Raw genomic sequence first — 14,030 nt, 5'->3', positions numbered from 1 at the left:
TTGCAGTGCTAGCTATTTCACAGTCATGATTTTAATTATGACTTGGAAAAAACACTCAGAAAACCTCATCATCATGAAGGCTAGCATGCATCAAGCATTTATAATGTGCCAGGCATTATGCTAATTACTTTACATTTATTTCATTTAATCCTCTCAGCAACCCAATATAATTGGAATCATTTCACCATACTTTCAAAAAAGAGAAAATTGAGACGAAGATATTAAGTAATTTACTAAGTTCACGCAGCAGAGAGGTGACGTAGCTGAGCTTTGAACCCATAGTCTGCCTTTCTAACCAATAGAATGTCTCAAAGCACAATCTCCAGGAACTTGATCTGCAGATGGCACCTGGACTGGTGGATACTGATCCAGAGAACATTTTGCATCAAACTCTGAATACGTCTTAGCCTCTGCTGTTTGTCACTGGGCAGCATTCCTGAGTTATACTGGCAGTGTGAAGCCCTAAATTTGGTGGCAGGAAGTTAAAAGTATGTAACTGAAATTAATGCACATACATTTTAAGGGATATTAATAGTATTGTAGTTTTCTTCAAAAGACAAATACCTTACGGGCACTAAACTGAGTTGGGTACGTATGAATTGATCTTTATACTTCCTCCCTACAAACATACACCTAGGAAACAACTTCTCCCAAAATATTAATACCACTTGTTAGCAAACTTCTTTGATCTGAGATACGAGCACTCAAACTCCTGAGAACGAACGGGATGCTTTTTCTACATATATTCTAAGAAACAGCGTTATATTTGGCCAAAGAGGAGGCCCCCTAAATGGGGGAGAAATGTATTATATTTTTCAGGCTTTTTTTTTTTTTTTTGAGACAGAGTCTCTGTCACCCAGGCTGGAGTACAATGGTGTAATCAAGGCTCCCCACAGCCTCCGCCTCCCGGTTCAAGTGATTCTCCTGCCTCAGCCTCCTGAGTAGCTGGGATTACAGGCGCCTGCTACCACACCCAACTAATTTTTGTAATTTTAGTAGAGACGGGGTTTCACCATGTTGGTCAGGCTGATCTGACCTTGTGATCCACCCACCTTGTCCCCTTAAAGTGCAGGGATTACAGGAGTGAGCCACTGTGCCTGGCCATTCTTTAGGCTTTTTAGGACGTAAAAAGAACATGTACCAAAATCTCAAAAAAAACAAAAAAAAAGTATGTATACAAATATACTTAAATTATATATATATATGTATATACATATATACACTTATATATACTTAAATTTTATGTATAAATTTATGTAGGTCAGTGTGCATTTATTTCTTTCTAATAGAGACATGGAACTTTGTCTTTGGCCTAAGTATTCAGCCAACATCTATGCTTTCATTTGTCTTTGGTCCAGGATTTTGGAAGACCGTGAATAACCAACTTCACTGTCATTTCTGGCATCCCAGGACTTGTATATGACCAGTGAGATTATTGGGAAATTACCATCATATCAAATTGGCTTATCAAAACCAATAACATAAACAAAGCATATAATTTGGAACCGTTCATATCCGAATATTCACTTTCAAATGTAGGTAATAATTCTAAACGCAATCTGGAGTCTAGACCTCCTTATGGTTTTTTGTTATTGTTTTTGTTGCTATCTTCTCATTCAATTAAAAAATTGATGTACAGTTGTTTTGCCTTTATGCAACAAATGTATTTCTTTAAAAAGAAGTGAACTCAAGTCTACAAGATTATACACTAAAAATAATAGAGGCAAAATAGTATCAGGGTGAAGTCACTCTAATTGTATGCAATTCCACTCAAAACATACAAACTTTATAATTAATGTGCCAACAGACATGATAATATTCCTAGTAAAAATGCCAGCACAGCTTTTGAAAAGTTAAATGACTATTAAATAAAGAAATACTACTGTATAAATAGGACTTTGCAAACAATAACAACAAAACCCTAAAACTAACCTGCGGAAGAGAATATGATGAAGGATTGGGGCTGCTGAGTTATGGAGATGAGGGCAAAGGACACAAAGATCAGGGAGAACCATGCCATAAGTACCTCCAGGAAAGAGCATGTTGCCAGAAAGCCAAGAGGAGGATGGTGAATGAATGGGCACCGTGCAACCCAGCTCAAGACATTCAGCTGGGTTAGTGCACTTTGCATTCAGATGCCATTACACACTGGTACAAAACATTAATATGCTGGAAAATATCCCATGTAAACCAATGTGATCTCCAAGATAACACCATCCTCTGATCCCAGTGCACATGAGCTGATTCACAGTGCAGAAATACATATTGTAGTAGAACAAACTGTAGGCGTAAAATATGGCAATAATGATTCTGAAAGCTATTAATTATGTACAAAAACAATGATTAAAGACTTTCAAATTGTTACAGTGGAAACTAGATTATAATTAATATGGCTTTTAAGAGAGAATGTAAAGCTAGCAAACAGTTAAAATTGTAAAGTACGCTATATGTAGATCTTGAGTCAACAAATATTTATAGAAATTGGTATAATAATATGAGATATAATTAGTGACATTGTGAAGAAAAGATTATAAAGAAAAATCCTGTATCTCAAAATATCTTTCTCCTCCATCAACAGTAATGAATCCAAAGTGATCATTTACTTAGAATCATCAATATGCAGTAGAGCTGCTGAGATATTATTGCTCCTATACTATTACATCAAATTTTAGAAATTTGACTACTAAAATTGTTATCATAGATTTTATAATAAATGTAGATAAGATTTCATATTTATTCCCTTGTCCCAAAGTTTCTATTAGAATAGTGATATTTGGTTGTGACCTCAGCTCAATTTCCTTTTAATGTTGTTAAAAGCAGCTTAAGACTGGTTGCGGTGGTTCATGCCTGTAATCCCAGCACTTTGGGAGGTCAATGCCAAGGGATCACTTGAGCCTAGGAGTTCGAGATCAGCCTGGGCAATGTAGTGATACCTCGTCTCTACAAATAATAATAAAAAAAAATTAGCCAGATGTGATGATGCCCACGTGTGGTCTCAACTACTCAGGAGGCTTAGGTGGAAGGATCACTTGAGCCCAAGTGGTTGAGGCTGCAGTGAACTGTGATTGAGCCACTGCACTCCAGCCTGGGCAATAGAGTGAGATGCCATCTCAAAAAAAAAAAAAAAAAAAAAAAGTCAGCTTAATATTGATTTTAACACTCAGTAATATAACTTATTTACCTCTATCCTTTATTTTAAAAATTATTAAGATGACTTGTGAATAATGAAACATAGTTTTAAATACTCTAAAGCTGCACTGTCTAATATGGTAGCCACTAGCCACATGTGAATTAAATTAACTGAAATTAAATAAAAGTAAAAATGCAGTTCCTCAACCACACCTACCACATTCATGGGCTCAAGTTACTTGTGACTTGGGGCTACTATACTGTACAGTGAAGATATAGAATATTTCTATTATCACAGAAAGTTGAACCGTTAAACAGTAGTTCTACTGACCTACAGCTCTGCCTCATTTCTGAAAAAGCACAATGATTCATGAGTCAAAGTTGCCACTAGACAGCATTAGCATACATTTAAGAACCACCAATCCACACATCTTTTTATTTCCTGCCTCTACAGTGTTGTTGAAAAATTCTTCTCTCCAAGTTTTGCCTGGGGTGCTAGGGAGAGATGGAGCCCACCCAGGCACGTGTGGACGAATGGGCCAACCTTTGCAGATGCTGTCAGCACCCTGCCCAGTCCCTGGCTCTTTTGACATCAGTGTGCACCAGCCCCTTTCCAACTGCCAGTATCTCCATGTCTTTGACCAAGGCCCTTTTCAGAAGCTGCTGTGAGATACACTCTGCCCGGACACCTGGCAGGCCAAAAGTGCCTGGGAGTTGACACCCAGTAAAAGAAGCCTTCTATTATTGATGAATGGAAATTGGTATAAAAATACTCTAGCCCCCCGCTGCCTCAAGTAGAAAATCTCTGAGTTGTGTGTTTTGCAGTGTTTTCCAGAGTGGCATGTCATGGTAGTGGACTTAACGGTGCACCCTATATTGGCGATCTTGCCTTTCCTATGTCACTTTTTCTCACCTCATCTGTTTATTTGCGTCTCCAAAAAACCCCTTGTGTGCAGGTCCTTGCCTAAGGGTCTGCTTTTGAGAAAACCTAAACTAAGACAAAATCCAAATTAAGGGGATGAGGGAGAATTAGAAAGGGGAGGGTCTTACAAGAATAAAAATAATAACATTTACAGTGTGTATCATTAGATTGCAAACTTCTTCAGAGGAAAAACTGTGTCTTAATTTTCTATTCCTAATGTGTAGCACACACAAGTGAGTATTAAAGCTTACAGTGTTTCACATATGTGATTTCTCTGATACCCCAACGATCCTATTTGGTGGCTATTACAGCCATTTTTCAGCTGAGTAATTTAAATGAATTGCCCAGAGTCATAGTCAGTGACAGTGTTCAGCCTGGAACCAGCATTTCAGAGTCTAAGCCCTATGCTTGTCCCTGTTGCTGGTGCCACCCACATGCTGGTCATCCCATTGACCTGCCTACAGGCCTCTTAGCTGTCCTCAGCCACCCCTACTTCAGGGGACCATTGCAGCACCACACTCTATGTACCCACCTCTGCTTGAATGAACGGAGTGAAATATGTCATTTATTTCTGTTTCTGCTCAGTGTTGTTAAGTTTGTGTTGTCAACATTATTTTCAGAGACCATGGCTCTTTATCTCTAGGCTTAATCCTAAAAACATTGTGAAGAGGACAACAGTAAATTCCTGGATTCCTCTAGGCTCATCTCTGGCAGTGCCAATCTCTCCCAGACTCACCCTCTGAAGTCTCAAGGACCTGTGTTGTCATATGTGGCCCAAGCAGTTCCAAGATTCTGGAACCATTAAAAAGAACTTCTACACTTCAGAGGATCATTCCGGGTTCTGCCCTCTGCCCTCAGTTCCAAATCTTTTGCTCTCTGAGTGTTCTACCTGAATTATTGGCTTGATTCTTGATTGGAGCTTTATGTCAGGTCTGTGCCATAAGGATATTTTCCATTTAAGAGGTAATATGAGGTTTCTATCAAGCTTGTCGGGTTTAGAGGGAGAATGCCTGAGTTAGAATTCATTTCCTTAAGTTTACTTTAAAGGAGAGTGTGAGACCTTGGGCAAATTATTTCAGATTCTCTGTTGTTGTTTCCTGATCTGTAAAATACAGATATTAAAAACACTCATTCATTTAAAAAGTGCCCATAGGTTGTTATGAGGATTACATGAAATAACCCATGTAAAGCACCTGGTCTGCTGTAAACATGTAATTTCTCTAAGATACTATACCTTCTGTATATTCCCTCTTTCTGCTCACCTGTCATAAGCCCTGTTCAGACACTAGGAAACCCAAACCCATCATTGATGGGGCGGCCCAGCCTCAATTTATATAGAAATGGAATTTAGATTAACATGTTACCTCTTTCAGGATTGAAAGGAACTCTGGAATTTAAGATTCCTCAACCCAAGGCATATATTCTAATGAAAAAAGTTTAGAAAGAAAGCCCATTTGTGAGTGAATGCTGCAAGATGGTAGAAAGCGTTTGCCTCTATGTAAAAGCCAAGCAGTTTACCTCCCAGTTATTCAGCGAGGTCATGCCAAATGCTCAGTGTAGGTTAAACACCGCATCCAGTGCAGAAAGGTGGCAGATACATTATGACAAACACATGTATGGGTGTGTGTCTTTATAGCCCAACTCTGCACAAAGAAAAGGTAGAGCTTATTCAAATAGAATAATTAAAAGCTAGAGGACTTGAAAAATAAAAGTCATCTAGTAAGCTCTGTTTGTCTTTCTTATGTGGTCAGCTATGGTTCTACTATTGATTTCTTATTAACAACCTTTTATTTTTAAAGTGGGGACTGTATAAATCTATAAGACTGCCTTCCCTGAAGCAAAACCTTGGGTACAAAATCTGACAAATGTTTTTCCACCCTACTTTTTATATTCATGCATTTGTAAAGCATGTGAATGCTTATAAGTTAAATTCCACTTGACCACATATTTAATGAAGCACCTAGTAAAGAACAGAACATAAATATCTAAAATCGGAAAATCTCCAGAGAATCTGAATACCAAGCCAAAAACCTGAAGGGACGGTACTTTCATTTCTTGTTTGTCTCCTCCACAGCAAAAGCTCATTTTCCAGCTCACAGACACTTTCAAATTGGAAGGATTTTGAAGAAAAATCTGCTACCATCTTTTCTATATCCTGTGATAAACTACAGTTCTCATGAAGACAAAGAATTTGGTCACACAATTGGACCTGGCAGAAACATTTTTTTCAGTTCCTTATTACCAAACAAGATGGAGTCAGTCTCTCTGGATATAGAGAAGTGTTGTGTCCTGAGAAACTTGTCTGGTTGTTTTATACGTTTTTAACAAACTGTCCTGAAGATGGCGCCACGTGCTTAGCTATGTTTTCCACCTGTATCATTTGGTGATTTCTGAAATCACTGTCTAAGGAATAGATACACAGACTTGGAAGATCTGTAGGAAATGCCACCTTGAAATGATATTCCTGTGTTAAGTATAAATGTAAAACTAAGTCACCCAAGGAACAATATGATTCAGTTATCTCTAAATTTTCAGTTAGGAGATGGAATTACAGAAAAAAAAAATACAGTCAATGCTATTTTGAGTTAGATCAGTGGCGTTTTCTGAAAGCCAAATTCCATCTCTAATCTTGTTATTTCTCCTTTGTTCCCTATTTGTAGTCAATGGCACCAGCCATCCATCAAGCGATCCAAGCCAGAAACTTGAATGATGTCTTTGATCCTTCTTTCTATTTTAACCTTCTGTACCAGTAACTCCGCATCCCAATCAATCACCCAGTCCTATCTATTCTAATCCCTAAATGTCTCAGATATGTCCATGTCTCTCCATTCCCACTGCTACCAGAAAAGTCCAACAGCACCATTACCTCCTCCCTGCAGTACTGCACAAGTGGGTTAACTGTTTCCCCTTTCACACAGCTTGCTCCTCTCAATCTGCTCTCTTCATCTAGAGTGATCTTTCAGAAAGATAGACCTGAACATGTAATGCACCCCCCATCCATTTACAATCTTCTATGGCTCCCTAGTGCTTTCAGGTAAAATCCACACTCTTTTGTAGCCTACAAGGCTCTTTTAGAATCTAGCTGTCCCCCACTTCTAGAGCTTCATCTTGCAATAACTACTATCCCACTTGTTGTTTAACCTCAGTCATAAGATTTCTTTCCAGTTCCTAGTATGTTCACATCAGGATTGTTTATTTTTCCTGATCCTGCTTGTGCTCCAGCAGCAGTTGCAATTTGCTCTTCTTCCGTAGGCCCAGTCACCACACCTCCATCTATCTAACTCTGGTTCACGCCGTAGATCTCAGTGAGAACATTATTTCTTAATAGAAGGAGTTCCCTAGAGCACATTAGTACCCAGCACTCTATGACTCCATAGCATCATGTACTTTCCCAATTTTAATAGGCATCTCATCTTATCATTATTGTTTATTTTCTCCTCTACTCTATTATAAACTCTGTGAAGGCAGGGACGATGTTCTTACACTACACTCTTACAATGTCCTATAAGGTCTTTGTATTAGTCTGTTCTCACACTACTAATAAAGACATACCAGAGACTGGGTAATTTATAAAGAAAAAGAGGTTTAATGGACTCACAGTTCCACATGCCTGGGAAGGCATCACGATCATAGCAGAAGGCGAAGGAGGAGTAAAGACATATCCAATATGGCAACAGGCAAGGGAGCTTGTGTAGGGGAACTCCCCTTTATAAAACCATCAGATCTCGAGAGATTTATGCACTATCACTAGAACAGAATGGGAAAGGCCTACCCCCATGATTCAATTACCTCCCACAGGGTCCCTCTGATGACATGTGGGAATTATGGGAGCTATAATTCAAGACGAGATTTGGGTGGGGACACAGTCAAACCATATCAGCCTTATATCAGCTGCCTCCCTCACCTTGCCTTTCTGAAAATGAGGCAGATGCAAAAGTGGAAACCCTTGATAAACCATAAGATTTTGTGAGACTTATTCACTACCACAAGAGCAGTATGGGGGAAACTGCCCCCAGGATTCAAATTATCTCCCACCGAGTCCCTCCCCTCCGACAACACATTGGAATTATGGGAGTACAATTCAAGATGAGATTTGGGTGGTGACACAGAGCCAAACCATATCAATACACTTTCATAGTTTATTGTCTGTCTCCCTCCACTAAAGTATATGCTCCATGAGGGCAGGTATTTTTGTCTCTGATCTGTGTGCACAAAGTAGTCAGTGGAATTATTCATCCTAGCTCTGTCCTAGTGCTTTCATGGACTCATTCTTTTCATCTTTCTTGGTACTAAATCATTCTAGTTTATGAGGGGCAGGGGAGAATTTTATCTTCACCTGAAAAGTCTTCCCTCCCTCTGATTACTTTAGTTTCCTATTTCTAGAACAAGAATGTGTTTTTGGAGGGTGGTAGTGGGGCAGAAAAATCAGAACTAAAAATAAACTTTCCCATGAAAATATAAAAGCAGAAATTTACTGAGGCCCTGTAAGTTTTAGCTGCTTCCAAATAATAAATTTCCTGAAAACTAACTGAACATGTGGCATGAGGCCAGAGCTGCCAATCTTATTTTAAAAAATCTCCACCTGGATAGTTCCAAGGGTCCCTTATCTTTCTGCTATTTGATGAGATATTCAGAGAAACTAATTCCCTCAAGTCACTGGGGCACCTCCTGTACTGAAAGAAATGTGTTTGCCTGGCTGTGTGACCAGCTTGATCATTTGTATAGAAATGCGAGGTTTCTAAACACAAACCAGCTATGCATTTAGATGTAGCCCAATTTCCTAACGAGGAAATGGCAAAGAAGAATCAGCTTAAATGGCAGCAATATAGGTATGTAGTCATTTTGAAAAATTCCAGCACCCTACAGTGATCTAGGGAAAAACAACATTCAGTCTTACCATATGTAAGACTGATTCATGGATAATGATTTATCACACATGTTTGATTCAGCTTCCACTTTCAGAGTTATAAGATAAGCAAACAGATGTTTAACACCCTTAATTTCAAGGAAATATCATATTGGAACTGCAGTTAAACATAGTTCTATTGAATATGTGAAATACTGTTATAGAGAGATCTGAGAACAATCATTTATAATACAAAATAAAAATAAAAGTAAAAGTAAGTATCTTTATATACCAAAATTTGAATTTTTGATAGAAGATAAATATTTTAGTTAATTAAAGTCAAAAGGAAAAATCTAATTCTATGTTTGACTGGGTATATGAGTACAAGATTTGAAAGATCAACTCGTGCCTTTTCATCTTTACATCTTTTTGTTGCAAGACTTAACAACAAAAAGAAGGTCATGGGATTACAATTTTAAAAGGAGGTTGAAAAGTCTGCTATTTAGAGACATTCTAACAATTATGAAGATATGGGTGACAATTAAGCTGTAAATGATCAAGATAAAGCTTGAGCCATAATTTATCATATCATTTAAAATAGTTAAAGGAAAAGAATTGGAATGTTCCCAACATACAGAAAAGATAAATGTTACAGGTGATGGATATCTCAATTACCCTGATTTAGTCATTACACATTGTATGCATGCATCAAAATATCACATGCACCCCGCAAATATGTGCAAATATTATGAATCAATTAAAGAAAGATAAAGTTTGAGGAAAGGAACAAGAGAACAGCAGCCATCAGTTGCTGGAGTGAATTCAACAGATAAGAAAATGCAAGTCTACATGGTAATCTAATTAAAATAGCACCCAGGCCCACAAAAATGGAGGGGAAAGAGAGGGAGGTGGAAACACAAAGAATAACTTCCAGAAGAATTCTCCACAGTCAGAAGAGGTCAGGATGAAAGAGTAGAGAGGTATGATCAAGGTTCAGGAGAAAGATGAAAAACGTGGCCAAGGGATGAATGAAATCATATAACTAAGATGTATAATTATCTTCTTTACTCTAAAGGAATGCTCTCTGGAATTGGTTAAAGGAGTTATATTTTTGGAGATTCTTCATATTAGGAGAAAGGTAAAGGCCAGGCAGAATGAAACAGAGCTTCTGTAACAGGGGTGTTACTTAAAATTCCAGTGGAGATTCCACTCAATAGAAGCCTAAATGAGAAAACTAGAATTGTAATCAATGACAGAAAATTCTGCAATCATTTTTATTTGCTCTTGTAAGTGATTATCTTATATATTGATTGGAAAACAAAAAGCATATATGAGATCCACACTTGGTTCAAAGACAAACTGGGAAGAAGTATAAATCCTGGAAAAAATTGCCTGTCTGGTCCCGTGTTTGAAAAACTCTCCCTTATATTAATAACATTTTTAAAAAATGAAAAATAAAACATGGAGGAATCTAAAGTCAAAAACCCTGACCCACTTCCACTGTGTGAAGTCCAAAACTGTAAACAAGTGGAAATTGACTTTCTCAAAATATGTTCCACTGAATGTTGTTGTCTAGTCAAACATACTGGGAATTTCTGGATTAAATAACAGTAAGTACGTTTTGTTACTGTTAGGAGAAGAAATCTCGTATGGTTCCAGAGCACCCCTGAATATTCTTGCCAGCTATGGCACCATTGTAAGACCCTGATCACTCTTTTCCTAGCACATGTATCATGGATGTATTGGCAGTGGGTAACCATTACAGTGAATAATGAGGTAAAATCTCTCTCTGGGATAAAAGCGGGCTTGCTAAAAAAAGAGTTGGATTCCCCAAGCTTAAAGGTGAATTCCCTGGCTGCAACATAAACCCATTGCATGAACAGCATCCAGTGGGTCCCCTCTATACCTCCTTGTGGGTCTTAGAAGGCAAGGAGAATCAAGATAAGCATGATGCTCATGCTACATGCTGTGCCATCATCATGTTCTTTATTTCTGACCCAGGAATCTCGTGTCTTCTGCTAGCATCCATGAAAAGCTGACAGACTATCTTGTTAGTTTGGAAGTGAAGTAAATTCCCTAACCCTAACAGTTACTACAGGATTTCTTAGGACCTTTGCTTTGTCCTTGTGACCCTCCAAGGGGACAGCATGGCACCAAGCATTTTTTAAAAATTATCCTTTAAGTTCTAGGGTACATGTGCACAACATGCAGGTTTGTTACATATGTATACATGTGCCATGTTGGTGTGCTGCACCTATTAACTCGTCATTTACATTAGGTATATCTCCTAAGGCTATCCGTACCTCCTCCCCACTCCCCACAATAGGCCTCGGTGTGTGATGTTCCCCTTCCTATGTCCAAGTGATCTCATTGTTCAATTCCCACCTATGGGTGAGAACATGCAGTGTTTGGTTTTCTGTTCTTGCGATAGTTTGTGGAGAATGATGGTTTCTAGCTGCATCCATGTCCCTACAAAGGACACGAACATAAAATGCTTGGTGCCTAGTATCACATATACACCATGGAATACTAGGTACCAAGCATTTTATTGATCATGCAAATTCATTCTCCTATACAGCAATTCCAAGTACTAATATTTTGCAACACATACCTTAGGAAGCCCTATTCTAAGAACACTGGTGTGGGTCCAGGTGGAACATGTAAAAAATTTGGAAAGATCTACTTTCCCAAATGTATCTTTCTATGGCCTGTTATACTACCCCAAATTCCCACCATTTGAATGACTCCTTTGGTAAAATGCATTATTTCCAGAAGGCCCTTATTTTAATGCAAACATGTTGCCTGGAGGTGTAGTACAGGAATATACATAGATTACATAAGAGGAGATTGAGCAAAAGTGAGAGTTGGGCTCTGATAGAATGTGGAAAGTAGGTTCTAGGTTGGGAAATGTCCTGGAATTAAATTTGTGTCTGGGTAGAAAAGGACAAACTAAAGCACTACAAGGATGGATCCTCTTTTTTTCTCTTCTCCAAATACAATACTTACAGCCAGGATTTATGTTCAAAATGAATTGCAAAATGTTTTTCTTACCCCTTTATTTTCTCTTTATTAATTACATCTTTCTGGGTTTTTTGTTTTGTTTTCAGAGGTAAGGTCTCTGTTGCCCAGGCTGGAGTGCAGTGGCATAATCATAACTCCCTGCAGGCTTGAACTCCTGGGCTCAAGTGATCCTCCCCCCTCAGTCTCCCAAGTAGCTGGGTCCACAGGTGAGCACCACCATGCCCAGTTAATATTTTAATTTTTTGTAGAGATAGGGTTTCCCTATATTGCCCAGGCTGGTCTCAAACTCCTGGCCTCAAGCAATCTTTCACCTTGGCCTCCCAAAATACTGGGATTACAGGCATGAACCACCGTGCAACACCCCCCAACACCACCACAATCCACCCACCAACCCCCTGCTCCAGCCAAGTCTTCTCTTTCTGTTTGAACTGGAATGTAAATTAGTCCTTAATCCCAAGTGAGTAGTTAACAATTTGAATATTAGCTTTGTTTCAAAAGGAGACTTGAATCATCATCATTTGGGAGAGCAGGAGGAGGAACAGATAGGCCGTATGGCAGATATTTTCAAAACAAACTTCTCATTCCCTTAAGGACACATTTGGAGGTGTCAAAACAGGACAAGTAAGGTGCTGAACTTAAGTCTTATATTTCCTGCCTCTGCCTAAGCTAGCCATCTGATGTTTTTATTTACATTTGTTTCACTGCATTTTGGCTTAGGCTTTTTTATTAAAGCAGGAAACTTAGAGATTTATAATAGATATGGCTCAATAATACATTCAATTATGACAATTTCTGCTTGGAAACAATGCGTATTCTAATGTTCTTACTTGAATCACAACTTTTTTGAAGCTGTTTATCACAGTTACTTAACTTGTGCATGATTTTGCTATGTTCTCATCACCATTTGGGAAAAGTTATTCAGAGAGAATGTACTAAGAGATTTTGTATTTTCTCTCTCTAAAAAAATGTTGTGTGTACTCAGCATGCAGGGCGTTGTGCTACAAGGAACTAAGATTTCCCCATTAAAAAAGAAGTCTTTCTCTTAGGTGTTTACAGTGTGTTCTACACACATCTGGCATTAGATCAAAGCCAGGACCACCACTATGTTATCCTACAATGGTGTTTCAAACCACCCTGCAATATAAGCAATCACAAGAAATGTGTGAGATGTTTCAGAATAACCAATTAAATTTCTTGGGCTTTTGTAGCCAGTTATAACATAATATAATCTCCTTCAAATAAAGTGTACATGAATCAACCAACTTTCAGTTCTTTTGTAATGGTCAGGTTTGGCTGCATTCATGGGAAGCCTCCGAAATGTCAGCAGAAAAGCCTGACCTTGGGGATAGACAGCTTATCAAATACTGGGTCATTTGAGTCTGATGTATTCTAAATCATCAGGGCACATCAGCCGTCCTTTAGCATAAGCCTCTTTTGGATTCCCACATGGCAAAATTTCAAACTCATTGAGAAGTATGACTACATATAGGTTATCAAGTTATTAAAAACAAACTCCATAAGCAAACTGTGAAAATCAGACTGCCAGCAACATATTTTCATCTCTGATTACAGATGTGGCCCTCCTTCATTTCCATATAATTCACATCACAATATACTAGCCCTTTCAGGAATTTAACAGCATTTTCTGGCATACAAATGTCATACAAAAGATTCTAGTTCATCAACGTATTGGCATTGAACCTAAGATAAGTCACTCACTAACAAATTATAAAAATAGGAGTACTTTCATTTTATCTTCCAAAATCTCGAAAGAATTTGTATTGAGAATGTTCCTTCCACTAAAATAGATGGAGCAATTTTTTCCTGGTTCGGGCTTGGGAGCGTGTACATGTCCAGGAATGTATTTATTTCTTCTAGATTTTCTAGTTTATTTGCATAGAAGTGTTCATAATATTCTCTGATGGTTATTTGTATTACTGTGTGGTGAGTACTAATACCACCCTTCTTGTTTCTGATTGTATTTATTTGGACCTTCTCTCTTTTCTTCTTTATTAGTCTAGCTAGCAGTCTATATGTTTTATTAATTTTTTCACAAAAACAGGTCCTGGATTCATTGATATTTTCTTTTTTTAATTTATTTTATTTTATTTT

This window comes from Mandrillus leucophaeus, unplaced genomic scaffold (assembly GCF_000951045.1).
Source record: "Mandrillus leucophaeus isolate KB7577 unplaced genomic scaffold, Mleu.le_1.0 Scaffold614, whole genome shotgun sequence".
Lineage (NCBI taxonomy): Eukaryota > Metazoa > Chordata > Mammalia > Primates > Cercopithecidae > Mandrillus > Mandrillus leucophaeus.
Note: the sequence above shows the minus strand (reverse complement) of the source record.